Below are 18800 nucleotides of genomic sequence, written 5' to 3'. Positions count from 1 at the left end.
CAGCATTTAACGTTCTGTGTAGATGTTCAGTCATCCTAAACAGAATTAGACTAGAAAGAATGATCTCTCTGCCCGCTTGGAGAGATTGCATATGGAGGAAGAGTAAACAATTTTCTAATATTGACAAATAATTGTGATAAACATATGATTTTTCCATTGTAGAGACAAGATGTTTAAACTGTTCACATTCACTGTGAAGAAATTAAATGTATTGGAAGAATAATTAATGATTACAAATGCATTAAAACTTAGCAAGGCTCCACAGAATTACTTTTCCATTATCTAACTTCCCCGGGATGTTAAGTGAATAAAAGCAGAGCCATGTTTTTGTTTGTTGGTTTTGGGATGTTGTTCCCCGCCCTCCCCCCCACTAGGGCTGTATGCTTTAGTGTGGTATATTTTGGAGTAAATGGTGCCAGAACAAATACAAAGCTAATTCCCACCCCAAAGCATCAGGTTTTAGAATATCCCCAGAAGACTGAATCATTTGACATTTTTCTTCTGCTTTGAAGTGTTGTTGTTTTCTTTCTGGTGTAAGGACTTGTGTGTGAGGTTTCTTTACTGGATTTATTGTCCTTTTTTGTTTGTTTCCCTCGCAGAACAGACACATTTCCTGTATGAATCTGTGCAGCGAACAGAGCTGAAGTCACCAGTCTGACATTGATTTTTTTTCCCTAATTTTAATGTATGCAGCTGATGTAATCCATGTGTACTGACTGAGGAAGGCAGAGGCTGCAGTGTACGTTCTCATCACAAAGCTGGATTAACATATACTAGTTTGGTGCTTACAGTGTGTTTGTGCTGCTTCTTTCCCAGACTCATCCCAGAAGGGTTTGGGCTGGAAGGGGCCTCCAAGACCACCCAGTGCCACCCGCTGCCCTGGGCAGGGACACCTCCCACCAGACCAGTCGCTCCCAGCCCCGTCCAGCCTGGCCTGGAGCCCTGCCAGGCAGGGGCAGCCCCAGCCGCTACGGGCAGCCTGTGCCAGCGCCTCGCCGCCCTCCCGGGAAGAGTTTCCTCCCCGCATCTCACGGGAGGGAAGCGCCCCGCAGCCCCCGGCCCCGCCGCTGTCCCGCAGGGCAAACGCCCCCGCAGCGGCCCCGGCCCCGCGCCCGGCGCCCCGCTCCGGTCGGAGCCGTTTCTGCCCGCGCTGCCGGTGCCGCCGGGAGCGCGGCCGCGCGGTTCCCTCGGCTCGGGGCCGGCGCCGTCGGGCCCCGGGGGGCCGCGGGAAGGGGCTGCCAGGCCGGGCGGCGGTGCCGCCGCGGGGGAACCCCCAGAGCGCCCGGCCCGGCCCCGGCCCGGCCGTGCCTTGGCCGAGCTGGGCTCTGCCCACGGGGCGGGGGGAGAGAGCCCGGGAAGGGGCAGTGTCCTCCTTCCCTCTCACGCCGCTTTCGCCGCTCCTGCTCCTTCCCCCGGCCCCTCCTTGCCCTCCTCCGGAGCGGCAGGACCCGGGCAACAGGGCCAGAGCCCCTTCCCGGAGGGGCCCGGATAGCGGGCACAGCGGAGCGGAGCGGGGAGGTCGGGGCGAGGGGGCGGGGAGCCGCGGGGCCGCCGGCTGCGGCGCGGGGGAGAGGGGAGAGGGGCCCGACTGCTCCCCTCTCCCGCGGGGAAACCAGTGCCGGGGAGACGGGGCGAGGAGGGGAGGGGGGGAGCGCCGCTCTCCCGGGCTCCGCGGCGGCAGTGGCCCCCGCGAAAATCAAGTCCCGGAGCTGTCTGGGGATCGGGCGCGCAGCAGCCCACCCACCCTCCGCGGCCCGGCCTGGCCCCTGGCCGTTGCGCCTCCAGGCGTTTCCCGGGCCGGCCCCGGGTAATCTACGGCGGGGCCGGGAAGAGGGGACGAGCGGGCAGGGAAGCGCCGCTGCCGCTAGAGCTCGTCACAGCGGAGCGCCGGGTCGGCACGATAGCGCCGGCGAAGCGCTGCCAGCGGGAGGGAGAGCTTCGGCTGGGAAGTCGCGGCCGGACGGGATCGGGCCTCTCGCCGGTCCCGGGGAGGCCAGCGGCCGCCCGGCAGCAGGCGCCTCTCCCTCGGGGGCACCCGCGCCCGTCCCCGCCGCACCCGCTGCAGAGCTCCACCTTTTACGGCGGCGCCGGGGGGGGGCAAAGAAAAGAGGGGGCTGCAGGGGCGAGAGCCCCCCCGCCCCGGGCACGGCGGGACCGGGGCGCGGCGGGAGCATCCCCGGCACAGGTCAGCCCCGGCGGCGGGTGTCCGTCCGCCCCGCAAACGCCCGGGGAGGGCAGGGTGGGCAGCAGCGAGCCACGCCGGCGCTGCCCCGGGATGGGGAGGCGGGGACGGGCGGGTCTCCCCGCGGGAGCTCGGCCTCCGCCGGCCCCGCCGCTCCCCTCCCTCCCCCCGAGCGGCGGGGACAGCCCGGCCGCCCGCCCAGCGCTCGGCTCTCCCGGGGGGCTCCGGGCCGCCCCTGGCAGCGAGGCCGGAGGAGCAGCGGGGCCCCGGGCGGGCTCAGGGAGAGCATCGCTCCGGTCCGCACCCAGCCCCCTGCCCGGCCCCGAGGAGCGGCGCCGAGCGCGGCTTCCCCCGCCTCGGCCGGAGGACTCGGGTCTCACCGCGCCTCGCAAGGGGCAGCGGGATCCGCCGCCGGAGCCCGCGCGCGGTGCCGGCCTTGCCCGGGACAGCGAGCCGGCAACGGCCGTGGGAGCCGGGTCCCGCCACCGGCAGCCAGAGGAGCCGCGGGGGAGAGCGGGAGGCCGGGCCGGGAGGGCGCGGGCTGCGCAGGGGGAGAGAGCGCAGCGGCTGCCGCCCGCCGGGGCTCCTGCCGGGCCGCCGGGAAAGGAGCCCCGGAGCCCGGACAGCGCGCTGGGTGCGCCTGACGTCACCCCGCCGGGCTGTTCGCCCTTTTTTCCCCTCAAGCTGGCCAAGCTCAGCAGCAGCTCGTACACAGGAGTTACCCTTTTCCTCCAGCTGTCGAACAGTCGAATACTGTTTTGTTGTTACCTTTGTCGTTGAACTACGAATTCCCGTGGATCAACGGCCAGAAAGTCAGAAGAATTGGTGATTCGGGACTTCAGTACCCCTGGGGAAAAAGGGAAAAGGCCGGTGGTTCAGCCCGGATCTTCCCTGTCTGATTCGTTACTATTATTCTATCTGGTGATGTGGATGGACGGGGAGACTCACTCCGAGCCCAAACGAGCCGGTTTGTAAACACCACCGCCTGAAGGGCTCCGTTTATACTTTGTCAAAACGACAAAACGGTGGAGATGCGCGGGGACAGTGCGATGGCGGGAGCACAGGAAGGGTCCTGTAAGAGCACGACTGGCTTGTTAATCGATTAATGTTTATTGAGTGTAAATATTTGGTAAAGTTTTTAGGAAAACTAGCTTTTCTAAATGATTAGACCAGTCAGCAGGGCTTTTGAATAACGCATCCCATTAAATACATCTAAATATCTCTGTAGCGATTGCTTTATTTGCAGGGCATCCCCCGCACCTTTCTCTCCCGTTCATTTGTTTTTCCGCCGCCGGCAGCTGGTTTCTTCTTGGCGCGTTCGCCTGAATATCAGGATCCCCAAATACGTGTTTCTCCCTGTACTTATAAACCGAACGTTTACAGAAAATGCTCTTTCAGCCTTGACATCGGAGCGGTAATCACTTGGAAATTTCGAGTCGGAAGCAAAACTATGAAACTAAGGGGAAACCGAACTGAGCGCGTATACATTTTGCTGGTTGGTGACTTCTGGTTTGTACACAGCATTTAATTTAGACAGATTTGATTAGAGACGTATTTTCCCCAATAAAAGCCTTTTCTTTCTGTTTCAAATTACAAACGCTTTTCTCCTCCCTCCCTCCCGCCCCCCCGCCCCCGCGCCCCAGTGCATGATTTTCACGTTTCCTTATTTCCACCGGAAGAAAAGGCGATTATTTCCCATCGCTTTCCCCCATCCATCCTCAATCTCGCTACAAAAAGAACGGATATTATTATCACTAATGACGCACCCGAAAGGCGCCTGCGGGGCGCGGGGTGCCGGGGAGCCCGCTCCGCTCCGTCCCCGGCCGCGCTCCCGCTCGGGGGGGGGGCGAGGGACGGCCGAGCTCAGGGGACACGCCGAGGGGGCAGGGCCGAGGGCTCGCACCCCGAGGCGCGAATCCTTTTAACGGCAACGACTGACGTGAATCAGCGAGAGACCGGGCCTTCTCCTCGCCCGGCTCCGACCTGGCAGCTCGGCATCGCCCGCCGCCCCAATCCTCTCCCGGTGCCTGCGCCCAGCGGAGACCAGCCGGGAACCGGGACCCCCGCAGCGCCCGGGGGACAGAGCCGCGTCCCAGCGCCCGCCCCGGCGGCAGCGCTCAGCCCCGGCCCCGCCGTCACCGCCGCGCCCCTCCCCCGGGACGGCGCGGCTCGGCAGTGACCGACTCCGGGCGGAGCGGCTGCCACCTCCCCCCAAACCGCGCTCGGCCCCTCACAGACACCCCGCTCTCTGCCCGCAAACCGCCCGCGCCAGCGCGCCCCGCGGAGGCGTGCGGAGAGCGGAGCGCTCACGGCAGCCGCTCCCGCCGGCCCCTCCCGCGGACGCGGGGCTCGGGGGGTCCCGCTGCCGCCCCCGCCTCCCGCCCCTGCTCCCCGCCGCTCCCGGGGCCGGTCCGCCCGCGGCAGAGCCGAGCCCGGCCGGCGGCTGGGGGCGCCGGGCGGGACGTACCGGGTGCCGGGCGAGTCCCCGCCGGCTGCGGCTCCGCTGGGAGCGCGGGGGCGGGCGGGGCAGGGCGGGAGGGAGGAGACCGGCAGGGCGGGGGTTGGGCTGCGGGGGCTGGAGCGTTCCACAGCCACGACCCCCTGTCACTCCTCCGGCCGTTCGGCACCCGAGGCCCGTGCTCAGCCTCCGGCCCGGCAAGGCTCCCCTCGGCGGAGCGGGGACGGTCCCGCAGCTCCACCGCGGCGGGCGGCAGAAACCAGCGCCCCGCGCTCGGCACGGAGCCGCCGTCCTGCCCGGCACCGGAGCGCCCCGGGGCAGCACAGACAGCTACCGTGGCCCTCGCTCCGCACCCTGGAACGCAACAGCTCCGCTATTTCAGTCAGAACTGCTGACAGTGAGGGAGAGTTCAAATCCCTGACAGACAGAGGTGCCTCTCTCAAATCGTCCTTCGCCGGCACAGCCCGGCTCACGCACGGGCAGACCAGGCGCCAGCAGGGGCTCCCCGGGGGCCCGCTCTGTCCCGGGAACCGCGCTGCGCACCCCTCTCGCTCAGACGGACACGACCAGAGGCAGCACCGCGGGGGCCGGGGCGTCTCTGCGCGTTCGCCGCGGGGAAAGGAGGTTCGTCAGCGCCTGGGCTCTGCCCCAGCCGATGCTGAACCAGACCCGACGGGACCTCCTGGGCTGCAGCATCTCCCCCCGCAGCGAGGAGCAGGCGAGGCGCAGCGGCTCCCGGCCGTGCTCTCACGCACAGGGTCGCGGCGAGCGGCTGCAGCCTCCCCCTGCCCCACTGGGAGGAACTTGCCCAACTTTCGCAGTGTCGCAGCCCGGGGCTTCTTCCAAAGCGCCCCCACCCTCCTTCTGCCCTCGCAGTCATAACCCCTCCGTTACCCTTCCCCGCACTTTGAACAGCAAAACCCACAGCCCGCGCCTCTTCCACACCTAAGCCCCGCTCCCGCTCGGCCGACGGCTCCTCCTGCCCCGCGGGCACCAGCCCGCACCCCGGGCAGCGGTGTTCGGCAGCGCCCGCCCGCCGGGAGGCCCGCGACGCCGCTAGGGCCGGGGCCGGGGCTCTCCAGCAGCCCCCAGCGAGCAGCCGGTGGCTCCGCCGCTCTCCGCCGCCCAGCCCGGCCGCCAGCCCAGCCCCGGGCCGGCCCCGCTCTCCCCAGCGGCGGCCCCCGCCGCGGCAGCGCCGCCCCGCCCCTGCCGGCCCTCCTCCAGAGCCATCAGCACCGCTGGCACCGCACGTGACGTCAGCTGTAAATTCCAGACCCGACTGCCGAGCTGCAGGCATTCCAGTCACAGCCTTGTCAGGCTCATAAGCCTTCACGGGCTGTTGCACCGCCGTCCTCGGCTCCAAGATCCCTCCCAGCACTCCCGCCAGCACACCCTTTCTTCTTGAAGGCTGCCACAAAGGGAACCAAGGAAAAAATCACGTTCAAAAGCCCAACCTAAAGAGTGAGCAGTAAAAGCAAACCCCAGAACTGTTAAAATAATCGCTGTTCAGAGGACAAATTAGTTTGCAAGGTGCCTCAGGCACCAACGGTTTGGCTCTTCCCACAACTACCAGGAGCAACCCCGAATGCAGGCAAAGCTCTCAAGGGCAGGGTAAACAGCGTGTTGTTCTTTGTTCTCCTCAGCCCCACTCACCCACTGGTTAGATACCCTTGTTAACTGAAACGGGACTTCAAGAGTTAACTGTTCATTCTCCTAATGGTAAATGCTAAAGGAATATTGACATTTAAAAATCTTGCAAATATTCTTTACTTGAAGTTTGTGGTTTATGTTAAATAGGTGTATGCTGGTGATTGGCTAATTATTTGAAAGAGTTCCAGGCCATATTTATTACTTCCTTACCAAGCAGCCAGCAGACACCTCATATAAAATGAGAAGAACAGAAAGAGGTCAGGGAGTTTCATCTCCCGAACCAGGACTCTTTTTCTGGGAAGACATTCTGCTCTACAGGCAGAGGAAGAATGACGTGTTACACACAGATAATTACTGTTTGATCCCCAAACTGCACAAGTAAAACACAGTTGAATTATTGATGAAATGAGCCTTCAGGGTACATGAAAGCATAAAGTGTAAATATTTCCTGAACTGCCAGAAGTTCAGCCATCTGACAAATACCAAAAAACATGGGGAAATGGGAGACTGAACCTCCCTCCCTTCTGTCTGCTCGTAATGCAGCAAAAGAGAAACCACAAGATCAAGTTGAAGTTCAGCTGCTCGGCCAACAGGAAGGGAAAGTGCCTGTCACAGAGCCCTGATATCGTCACCTTGACAAAAGCTCCTCCACTAGGTGACACTGGGGTATCATCTCTAATCTGGTACAGTCAGTCAGGAAGGGCTCTGAGAGATGCACGGCCAGATTGGAATGCATCCTGTCTGATAGAGAGGAAAATGAAATATGAAGACAACTCATTAATTTACAGCCCGAGCAAGGAAACCCACCAACTCACATTAAATGCTGGTAACACTACCAAGGATACAGTCACAATTATAATCTCAGCTATAAACAAACATACTGTCATTCAAAATTTCTTAGCGACGTACAATTACAAATAACACGTTATAATGACCCATGAGATTTCCAATCAACAGAATCGCTGTTAAGCTCCATAAGAGAGGCCACACAGAGTAACTCATTGTATCTTTCCATTTTGCATAGTTAAGACCAGAATGAACTACAACTGTTAAGAGTGAACAACAATCATTTATTAACATACAGCCAAATAATACCAGTCCAGTTTGGAAAACAGGGAGTACATTTATGTGACATTCTAACTATTTCTGAAAAAAAAAAACGGCCTCACCACAAGAATGGGACAGCCCTACACACATGGACAAACAGAGTTGATTTTTTTTTTTATCAGAACAGAGTCTAATTCTCTGTTTAATTAAAAATACATATTGATGTGCATAGGAATATGTGTGTGCATACACCACCCCCTTACCCCACCCCCCCAGCATGGAATTCAAGTTTGTGAGAAAAGATGAACCACTTACTTCCCTAAGCTTTCAACCTGTCCCAGGCAGGCTGAAAACCAGTAGCTGTGCGCTATCCCAGCGGAAGGCTCTAACGGCTGGAAGGCTCACACGAGAACAGCACTGCCGCAGGAGCGGGATTCTGGCTCCGGTACTGAGGGAGCACGTTGCAGGGCTTTCCCTTGAGCTCGCTGCTGGATGCTGGGTGTCCCAGGAACACAATTCGTTGGCTTTGCAATACGCAGCACCAGGGACTCCACACGATACTGCACAACAGGTTGGATACAGTCACTGTAATTTCAGAAATGCAGAGTAAACACGGCTGTATCCAACTGTGCGAGTACACACTCACATTTCCTGAACTTAAAGCACGGACAACCAGTTTTCCAAAATAAACAGCCACGCTCTCGCTTTCAAGGTACATTTTCTATCACATACAGTGGAACTTTTCCATGTGTTTCCTCATCATTTAGCCCTAATAACTGAAAATGAAGTACTTCTAATTTTTACCTATGGAAAAATAAGCACCCAACAGGCTGCAACAACATGTGCGGATGGCCATGCTGCAGTCAGGGAACAAGTGTTTACTAAACTGTAGTTTTGTTGGACTTGCAGAACACTGAAGAAAACACAGTATAACATGCAGCTGGTGAGCATTTTCCCGGTCATCATTCCAGAAACGAGGCACTGCATTATTATTTCAACATCTGGGAAAACAGAGAAATGACACGGGAGCTGTGTCAGCTGGTAATTGTGCCTCCAAGCTTTTAACCATGAGGAGTAACTAGAACGTGCTTTGCAGCAAGAGAACTAAGGGGAGAATCCAAGTTAGCCCAGTTCAAAAGTCTGCTGCTTTGCTCTGGGTATCGTGCTTTCTGCCTGAGGATGCCACAAGTAGTACAGGAAGCATAAAACCCCCAAAAGTTTAAGAACTGTCACCTTGTTCGAGACATCACAAAATGTTGCATCACAAAACGTAGCAACATGATTAAAAACCAGCCCTATTTATTTATTATTCAATGCTTTAGTAAGGCTTTAAAAGCACTGATAGCCAGGTATTCACTGTGTCCATTCACAATAAAAGCCAAAATAGCTGAAAATTACACACATGGGTGGCAAAGGACTGAAAATCCCAAAATATCCAAGAACAGCCCCAGGTAATCCTGATTCTGTTCTTTGTAAGCAACTCAATCACGGCTCAAAAGCCCTCTGCCTGACGCACTGCACATTCAAGTATTGTACTGAATGGCTTCGGTCTAATTTCTTTAACTCTGACGTTATCAATGAACTCAGAGAACCAGCAGCTTTAACCAGACCCTGCTACCTCACAAACAGGTTGGGGTCTCAGTGTAGCCCTACAGCAGCATGAGCTGCTGCTGCTGCCTTGCACTAAGTTGTGTCCAGTGCTGAGCTCAGGTGTGTGATGAGGTGCTCAGGGACTGGATCTGGCAAGAGCGAGGGGTTTGGGTTGGTTTTGTTTTCTTTTTTCTAGTGTTCAGCAAGTTCTTCAGTCATCTGACTAATAATCCCTAGGTCTATGACCATCTCCCTCTTAGATTTGTTTAGTCTACTATGGAATATTCAAGATAGCTTAATAAAAGAAAAATCCACCTTTAAAAAAGGTCTTGTAAAACTTCATATGAGATACAAAATTATGGAAAACAAAATATCTGAAATCTGTTCCTAGTGCTATTCCGTTTCACATCTTTTCCAGCTAAGGAGAAAAGGAGTATCTACATAAATGGCAGCGATGATTCTTCTGAGAGAAAAAAAATTATTTGAGGTGACTGGGAATTGCTGCAACTGCTATTGTTGTGATCTGGAAAGTTTCAGTGGGAACAAAACCTGAGTGCACAGAAGGAAAGAGCAAAGAGCAGTCAGGACAGGACATGCAGCCTGTTTCTGTGCTCACCCCCACGCACGGCCATCTGAGAAAATGACAGGCAGGACAGGCTCTGCGGGCTGCAGCCGTGACCGCTCAAGCACCCCTACGTCGGCAGCACGCCAGCCCCCCCTCCCTGGCCCTAGCTCTGCGTTTCTCCTCCCTCGCTCCAACAGCGGCACTTTTTGGGGAACGTGGTGAACCGGGTCAGGGAGCTGAACTGGCAAATACCAACTGAACACCACCAGGGTTCTGCGGCCAGGGCCGCCCCCCACCCAAAACACAGGGCCAGCACCAGCAAGACCAACAAGAACCTGCACTGGGGCACGAGGTGACCCAGGCAACTGCAGTCAAAGGGAAAAGATGGCAACGCTCTTGAGTTGGGTTGGAGTGTTAAGGACCGGCAGCTTCAGACACTCCCGTTTCGGGCTGGCTCAGGACAACGCTGGTCGGCTCAGGACAGCAGTTTCCAAGTTGTCTTTTTGTCCACAGAAGTTGGCAAAATAATCAGTCCTGGTCAGCTCAGCTACAGTCTGTTAAGACAGAAAGCAGAAGGAGGGTAGGAAAGAAGGAGGAAGGCAGGAAAGAAGACAACAGCAGCGCAGACCACATGAGTGAGAGTAGTTGTCTCTCGTTTCAGGTGCTGTTCAGGGCTCATGAGAAGCCATGAAAACAGTCTAGTTAGTCCAGTCCCTCGGAATCTGGGCAAGGAAAGCCCTTGGTATTGCTGGAAACTGCTGGGGTCTCAAAGGAAGAGCAGTGTAAGTATCACTCTGTCCTGCTCCCGCTCCCTCTGATGCTGGTATCGAAATAACAGAACCACACACGACTTGCATGACATATGTCCTTAATAAAGCCAGAGCCCTCCTTGTCTTACCATCAGACCTCACCCAGAGGTCTGCTTCACAGCACATGTCACTCAGAACACACTCGATGCAGCTTTGCCTGCCCTGGAAGAAAACGATCCCATCTTTCTAAGGCGTTCTCGATTTACTGGTTATTGTTTTAAAAAGCATTCATTCTCAGACTCAGTCAGAAGAGACTCACTGGTGTGATTACCTCTGGGGCACTCATTGTTAAAAATAAACAGCTATTTTTAACCTCTGAGACTAACCATTCAGTCCATTAGTACCGCTTTTGAATGCCCTTCCTTTACATTCATGTCATGCAAAACAGTTTTCTGTGACCTTATGAAAACACACACACTAACTGAAAAGATACTGGAGAATGATTGTATAAAGACTGTTTTGCTTTTGTGAAGTGTGAGGAAAACCAGATCTTACCTGGGAGCCCCTTGTTCATACGTGTAAGAACTGAATGCCAAAAAGTCTCGCCATCTCACGCGTTCCCTCAATCCAATCCAGTTTGTCTGACAACTGGAGATCCCCACGGACCCAGCCAACAGAATGATCAACCGCTTTCCATGTGTGAAAGGCAACGCCTCGTTATAAACCATCAGGACAGTGTTGCTCTTTCTACTAGTAACAACGTGGTTTTATGACAGCTTGTTACAAACCAGCAAACAAAATTCCCCCCAGGACATTCTCACACGGCTCTTTCAAAAACGTGGCACACACAAATAAACACTTATGTATTCTAAAGAGAGACACAGACGGTGCTACAGCAAACTGCTGTTAAGGCCTATCTCAATGACACACTTTGTACTGTTTTCCCCACTCCCCCAAAGGACTACTGAAACAGAAACTCCAGTTGCTCTTCCCCTGTTTACAGGGTTTTTTAACTGAGTGGACTTTGGTGGAACAAACCCCTTCAATATTAACAATCCAAACAACTGTTAATATAACACCTTCTGTATTAACAACACCTATCTCAGCTGCACATAGATTTATAATTTCAGCACTAAACCAAGTTTCCACCGAGTTGTAAAGTATTTAACTTGAACAGAAATCATCTGTATGTCATGAATGACGCTCAGATCAGCACTCAGCTTTATGAGCTGTTCACACCACACAACACCAAATCACTCCAGCGAAGAGTGAAGCCCAGTGTGATACGTGTCGTATAAAGGCTGTTTTTAAGCCGCTGTAGTTACTGCCTTAACATCTCGCACACGGTTTTGTTCTCCTTTGGAGCCTAGCTTTGTTGGCATGCACCGTGAAGTAAAACAGAAACCTGGCAGTTCATTAAAAGTCTTTCTGAGGAATAGTACATACAAAATAAAAACCTTCCAGAACTTCAACATGGTCCATCTATTCAGATACGGTGGAACTGGGACTGAGGATTTGCTTTGGTTTTGTGTGTGTGCTTTAAACAGAAACATACAGAGAGATGAAATATTGAGGGTACAACTACACAACAGAGCACAGCACAACAGCAGAGTAAATAAGCTCATGTTGCTGCATACAGACTGTTCCAGTACCTGAGCTAAACTGATTATTTCTCCCTATGCTCACTTTAGCTCACACCTATTCCCATGTTAAGAATCTGGCCTTAAAAGGAACAAACAAACTGGATCAAGAGCTCCACCCGTAGACATCTGCCTTATTATCAAACCAACCAGACAGCACTCGGAGAGTAAATAAAGGAAAACGGTGATGAAGAACATGAAAGCCCACGTTTTCAAAAGGGTAATTCATTAGATGCACCTAGAAAAACACAGAGGCTGCGTTAACCTGCGTCATGTCTTTCATCGTCAGAGAAATCCCTACTTTTTAAAAACTGTGACAACTCAAATTTATTAACTTTGTATTAGGATTCTTTGCTAAAAAAGGTAAACATACATACGTAGAAGTCCCGAACTATTTACAAGTCAGGAAAGAATATCCCTCATCAGTTGAAAAGAATACGCTGAATTAAGTAAATCACAAAGGTCAAGTCTGAATTTGGTCAGAACAGGACTTCTAAGGACTGAACCATCTGAGTATTAAATGTAAGGTCTTAAACAGCAAAGCAATGAGTAAGTCTGACAGCTTAAAGGAAGTTCAAGTAGTTAATTTCGTAAAAGCACCACACTTGCCAAGTTGTGAAATCAGGTAAGTTGGTCTCAAAACCCAGAAAGGAGTGAAAAGGAACATCATCACATAACATGACTGAAAGGTAAGGGCTTCAGTATTTTACATCCCAGTGACACGCAAAACCCAGTCTGACCCAGTGGTAGAATGCTCTGTTTGAAAAGGTGTACAAACAGAGAACAGGCAGTTACACAAGTTACATGAAATGTTCAACAAAATCTACTACAATTAAAAAAAACCCAGCCAGTCAAATACATTAACCTTTCGAAACTTCACCTCATTTCTCATCGTTCTCCAAACATTTAAGATAATTCGCCCAACAATATTGATTTCACTCATTGTATCTGACCCAAATTCATCCAGCTCAGCCGCAAATCGGTTCTCTTCATCTAAAGACGTTAAAAGAGAACAGATTTAGGCAAGTTACAGGACAGTCAAGACCAGACCAAGCTATCCCTCTTCCAATTTGAGCTCTCTAGAAAAATAAGAATTCATAAAGACTGTCACCGATTGCACAAGATTGTGTATTTACCAGTCTTCCACACAATCTCCAAATAACATTCCCCCAGGTTTTCCTGTTCTTGCATACCCAAGATAACGCTTCCTTCGTTTTCATTGAAATGGTGTCCATGGCAATATATTTTCCATAGCAAATATATTGGTTAAGCAATGCCCAATGTTACTTGAAAGCTACCTGCATGCACATGAGTGCACAACGTAAAAAAAAAAAAGTTATTTCTGCCCTGAAGGATTTCTAACTCAAGGCTTTACTTGTAAAGTGAGTTCTGGATAGCCCAGACGGAAAGCAAGCTCACACTTAGGGCATGACATTTTTGAGAGGAGCTCCTCAGTGTCAACATTTCCTTGTCTTCCTCCTGCAGCTCAGGCAGAAAAGAATACTGACCTTACAAGAACACGAGTTCTTAGAAACATTTTAAGCGTTACACATTCCACTTCTGGGTGTGCATCTACCTCCTGTCACAAGAACACCGGTCCTATGAATACCAGGGCTGTGGAGATCACACCTACGTCCTGCAGGACCACTCCAATCTTATGTCCCAAGATGTTAAGGGCTACAACCCTGGTTCCCTTCGCTAGAACTGAACCCACGTTGTGTGGGACTTCACAACTGCAGGGAAGGAAGCCCAGCTGTGAAACACACAGGGACATCGCCGTTAAGAACCGTGCAGCTCCCAGAGAAGTGACCTTTCTTCTTTGAGGAACTCTTCATCTGCACCCCAATTCCAGCATCTTGAACAACGGCTTCTGTCACAAAGGCGGGTACTATGGAGAGCTTTGCTGATGGAACTAAACGCATCAACTGCAGTGCAGACACAGCTGTCCTGCAAGGCACGAGCTGCGACTCAGCCTTTGAGAACCAAAGCAGAGACACATCAGTTACCTGTCCCAAACGGAAGAGATTGCTCAGCCGTACTTCTACAGCAGAGCAGGAAACCTTGGTGGTCACTGGAGGGCTAAGAAACTTTTGACTGCAACACTTACCATTTCTCTTACCAAAGAAAAGGCAAATCTTGAAATGTGAGGGGTGTCACGGTTTGAGGCTGGGCCGGCCACTAACGAATGACAGACGCTCTCTACTAACCCCTCTCCCCTTCCAAAAGGGAAAAGGAGAGAGAACAAGGGAGAGAGACTTTACAGTTTGGAAAAGAAAACTAAAACAGCTTTAATGGAACAATAACAATAAAAGAAAAGATAATAATAAGAATAAGGAAAAAAATGAAATCTATACAATATGTACAAATATATACAAAACCAACACCGAACCCAACTCCCCCCACCCTGATGACAATACGTCACCACCACACCGCAGGGCTGGCACTGGGGCAGTCCCAGGCTGGACTCGGCAGCAGACAGGAACGGGATACAGGAGCTGGACTCAGGCACTGGATTCAGGGATGCACGGATCAGTCCTCCTCAGATGTCGGCCATCGAAGAAGAGAGGAAGAGACGAAGAGCACGAGACCTTCGTGATCTCTCAGCTTTATACTGAATATGACACCTATGGGATGGAATACTCTGTTGGTCAGGTTTGGGTCACCTGTCCAGTTCGCTCCTCCCTGTAGGTGCGACCCTTTTCACTCCTGGCACCCCAACACGCAGTACAAGATTTAGCAGTGACCTTGGTCGCCATAAGAACAAGTATAAGCAAGGGCCTCTCTGCATCCCATTCCTTGGTACGAACTATAAACACCAGGCCTTATCACTGCTAGGAGCAGTCACTGTCTGGAAAAACAGGCTGCTGTTTCAGAAAATGCTGTTAGATAGAGGAGACTTAACTGAAAAGTTAAAAGCACTAAAACAGAATTAGTTCTGATTTAGCCCAAACCAGGACAGAGGGGTCACAACTTTTTCCAAACAGCCTTCAATACCTCTGAAGACTGTACCAGAGGCACTACTATTGCAATCAGTGCATCATCTCCATTTGAGCCATCAGGGGAAGGTAATAACAAGGTTCATGCAGTCAGTTATTATTCCTGAAGAACAAATTGGAGACCTTTGTGCTGGAGGAAATTTGTGACCTTTGATGCCAATTCGTATTTAAACTGCCATGTGTTCCTGTTTCCGTATATTAAACATTTAAAGATTCACCAAAGTCCAGTTGACAACAACTTTCAACTGAAGATCCAAATCCGTTCTTAGGGTTTTCTGTCCTTGGGAGATGTCTACAAGTCAGACCTTTTCTGAACAGGTCACAGGTGTCAAAAGCACGAAAAAATTCTGAAGACATCAAAAGAGTGCACAGATGTTCAAACCTCAAGGAAGGAGTGTGTGAACACAGCTCTTCTGAAACACCGTGTTCTCCTGGCCAGGCACGCAGGATGCCAACAGAAGAGATGCTGTTGCTCTGCTGGGGAAGCCCAAAGATGCAACTACCCCCGTATCGGGTTCCATCAAGTACCCAAAAGCCGATGCTTCAACAACAGGGTAAGCAGCCATTGATAATCTCTCTAGAACTCTCCCAGCTTCTAAGCACTTGCAGCTTCCTGGGCCAGGCATGATTCTGACAAATTTAATAGTTCCCAATGGATTTTTCTTCAAAGACTTTAACTCCTCTTAAAGCAACACACACTTTAAGCATTTGTACCGACTTGTGGCAAGGAACTCCACAGTTCAACAACCCGTGGGTGAAAAATCAGCTCCTATTCGGTAGCTGCCATTTGCTGCCTTCATTTGATGAGTTCTGGCGCTTGCATTGGAACAGCCAATGCATATTTCCCTTTATATCCCTCAAGATTTCCCAGGCTTTTACCTTCCTTACCCAGTTTTGTCTGTTCTGGAATCCTAACTTACCAGACACATTTGGATTACCTGTGTCACCTTTACCAGTTCTCCTATATCCATTTTGATGGGGGAAAGGTTATGAAGAGGCTACAACTGCAGTTATTTGAGGTGCGAGCACACTACAGATTTTTACATTTACATTTATTGGCTTACATTTTCCTTGCTCCGTAATTCCTAACATTTAATTTTCTTTCTCAACCATTACAGAGTAACAGGACCAAGTTTTTAGCAGGCTCACAGGAAAGCACTTCTTATTTCATGGCTGCTTAGTTTCTGTACGGATCTTTGGCAAGAGCCCTGACAAAAGCAGCTTTTTCAGTTGTTTTGATTTTTAAAATCCTATCTCCCTCATCACCATCATTTTCATGACTGAAAAAAGCTACAAAAAAAATTTTGTGACAGTTTTTAATTTTACAAAGTCATCTTGAATCTTCTCGGGTGCAACACATTTATCTAGCTGTTCACTAACTACGTTCTTCAGAGTGAGAGCTTCTGTTGATCGGCTAAGTACAGACACTAGGCTTAGCACTCTCCTAGATCGCTTTCCCCACGTTTTCAAGAAAAAACCCAAACAGAGCTTTTTCTGAATGCTGGAGGAACGCATCGGCACTTGGGCCAGTAAAATTTGCCCACAGTACAAGCGTGGCTATTGAAAGTAAGGATTTTATTGCAAAGCTGCTGACCAGGACGAGGGCTGCTCAGCAGCATCTTCATGTCCTCGTATCCCAGACAGAGAAACCACGAGTAATGTTTATAGCAGGCAGCCTGAACGACATCTACATATGGCTGAACCCAAGGAGAAGCAAGAGAAGGTTTGGTAGCAGAAGCACCTCCAACACACAAAACCTAACACACATGACTTCCGAAAATCAGTCTCGGTTCATGGATACAGGACACACACAGCAGCGGCACACACAAGGAATTTAAGAATGCAGAAAACACGCAAAACCAGAATCCCATTGGTATTTCAAAATTTTCTCTGTGTGTGTGTGATTGTACCTACAACAACACAACAGCAACAACAACAGAGAAGAGGTCCTTCTGTAGAAATACTCGGCATTGATTGTCTCACTTTATTCCAGGGTAACACCATTAGAGTGGTGCTGCAAAGCCAGTGAGCTCTCCTAAGAGCTCCAAGAGACAGAAAGCACAATCCTCCCCACAGATTTTACCTAAATCCACAGTACTTGGGGTTGTAATGGGTAACTACTGATAGTTTGTTGATCAAAGGCAGTTGAGTGAGAAGAACAAGCTCTTTGTATGTAGAGGAAGACATTGTGAAACGTTAAACCTCACTGTTATGTTCCTATGTTATTGCAAGAGTACAGCTAACTGCAAGTTTGAACAAGCCTGGAGGGGTCACGTAGACAGAAGAAGCTGGAGGTTTCAATAAGCCTGGAGAATCAGCCGCCACAAAGATGAAAGGGGCCCCTCAGCTCGCCTGAATTTGTGAGCCGTAGGTGAAGCTGCGACTTCCCTCGGCCGCCCAGCGCTGCTTTGCTTTCCTACCTTAATCAATCGGAAATGAATAAGTTATTCCTGTATTGATTGACTCTTAGTTTGACTATAACAGGGTCAGCTATTTGTATACAGCGCAGATCAGCACAAGTCAGTAAGCTCTGAGGTGACACAAGGAGCCTAACAGGGAACTGGTACTCAAATCTTTCTGCTTCACAAGTAGGGTCAGCACTCCGCGCTGCTGAGACTGAGCTAGAAGCAGTACTTGCCACCCAGACATCACCCCGCACCGATACAGAACTGAATCAGGTTGATGCCGTCGGTTGATATTTAACGTACTTTTTTTTAGGTTATGGGGGAAGATCTGATCAATTTACCTGCCCTCCAGGATGTTACAGGCCTGGAAGTCAACCTGGTCGTCCAGCAGCTCACATGACCAAAGCAGTCATTCTAGAAAGATCCATGGCTGGCTGTAGGAGGAGGCTACCACTTTAACAGGCAGTTCAAAACCACTTCAGACCCCCTCTCCAAAACTCTTCTTTGCTTAAATATTTGTTTGAGCTGTTGTTTGTTCTTTCCACGGTTTTCTTCAGTAGACTACAACTTCTCATCACTTCTTCACAAGCTCCTAACACAACCTAACAAAAATATATCTTATTATCCTCCAGAGGAGCAAAGTGCATCTTTGGGCTCTCTTCTGAGCCTTCTCTATTTTTTCAAAATAATTTAAAATACATTGGAGCAGGAGTCGGACACAGTGCTGATCCCATCTGTTTCACAAACACTACCTTCAACCTCCTCAGCATTCGCCTGTTATTAATGTAACCAGAAATGACATCAGCTCTTTCAGCATCACTCTGATATTCATTGAGCTGCTTGTCTGCAACGTCCCCAAATTCTCTTCACAGTCACTGTTTTCCACCCCAGGGACACTGCTTACATTCTTTGTTCTCACAAACAACATCCCCCTTTGTTCGAATACCCAAACTCTGTCAAGTGATTTACATACCTATGGATGACTGCTGCACTGTTTGACTTTCTGCAGCTCTCTGCCTTGCTATAATGGTGAATTCTATCAACATTATACATTACCGATACAAACTAATTTCACCGTCAATTATAAAGAAATATTATAACCCGTAGCTTCTCATGTGAAATATTTATGTTCTTTAAAGGGATGAAAAACCAAAAGTCATTAAACTTTTCTAAAAATCAAACTCCAGCTCTTACTCAGCAGCCACATAACTCAAAACAAGTGAAAGCACATAAGTGAAAGACATGCTCCGAGTTATCAGAAAACTTCTACTTTGAATTCTGTACATTGCCCTCAGGATTTAAAAAATAAAAAAAAAAAATCACCAAGCAGCTCTTCTGTGTCCCCTACTCTCAATAAATTACTTTCATTAATTTTATTACAGCTAGAACGAATACTGTTGTTCACCAAGCCAGAAAGAGCCAGTATGCTTATACTTCATGGCACATGGCTAAAGAACAATAAAGCTGCTATAAAACAAACAGTAGAAGAATACAAACATAGAAATGCATCAATAACAA

The sequence above is a fragment of the Leptosomus discolor genome, unplaced genomic scaffold, assembly GCF_034619465.1.
Source record: "Leptosomus discolor isolate bLepDis1 unplaced genomic scaffold, bLepDis1.hap2 HAP2_SCAFFOLD_54, whole genome shotgun sequence".
NCBI classification, from domain to species: Eukaryota; Metazoa; Chordata; class Aves; order Leptosomiformes; family Leptosomidae; genus Leptosomus; species Leptosomus discolor.
This window is presented reverse-complemented; position numbering follows the sequence as displayed.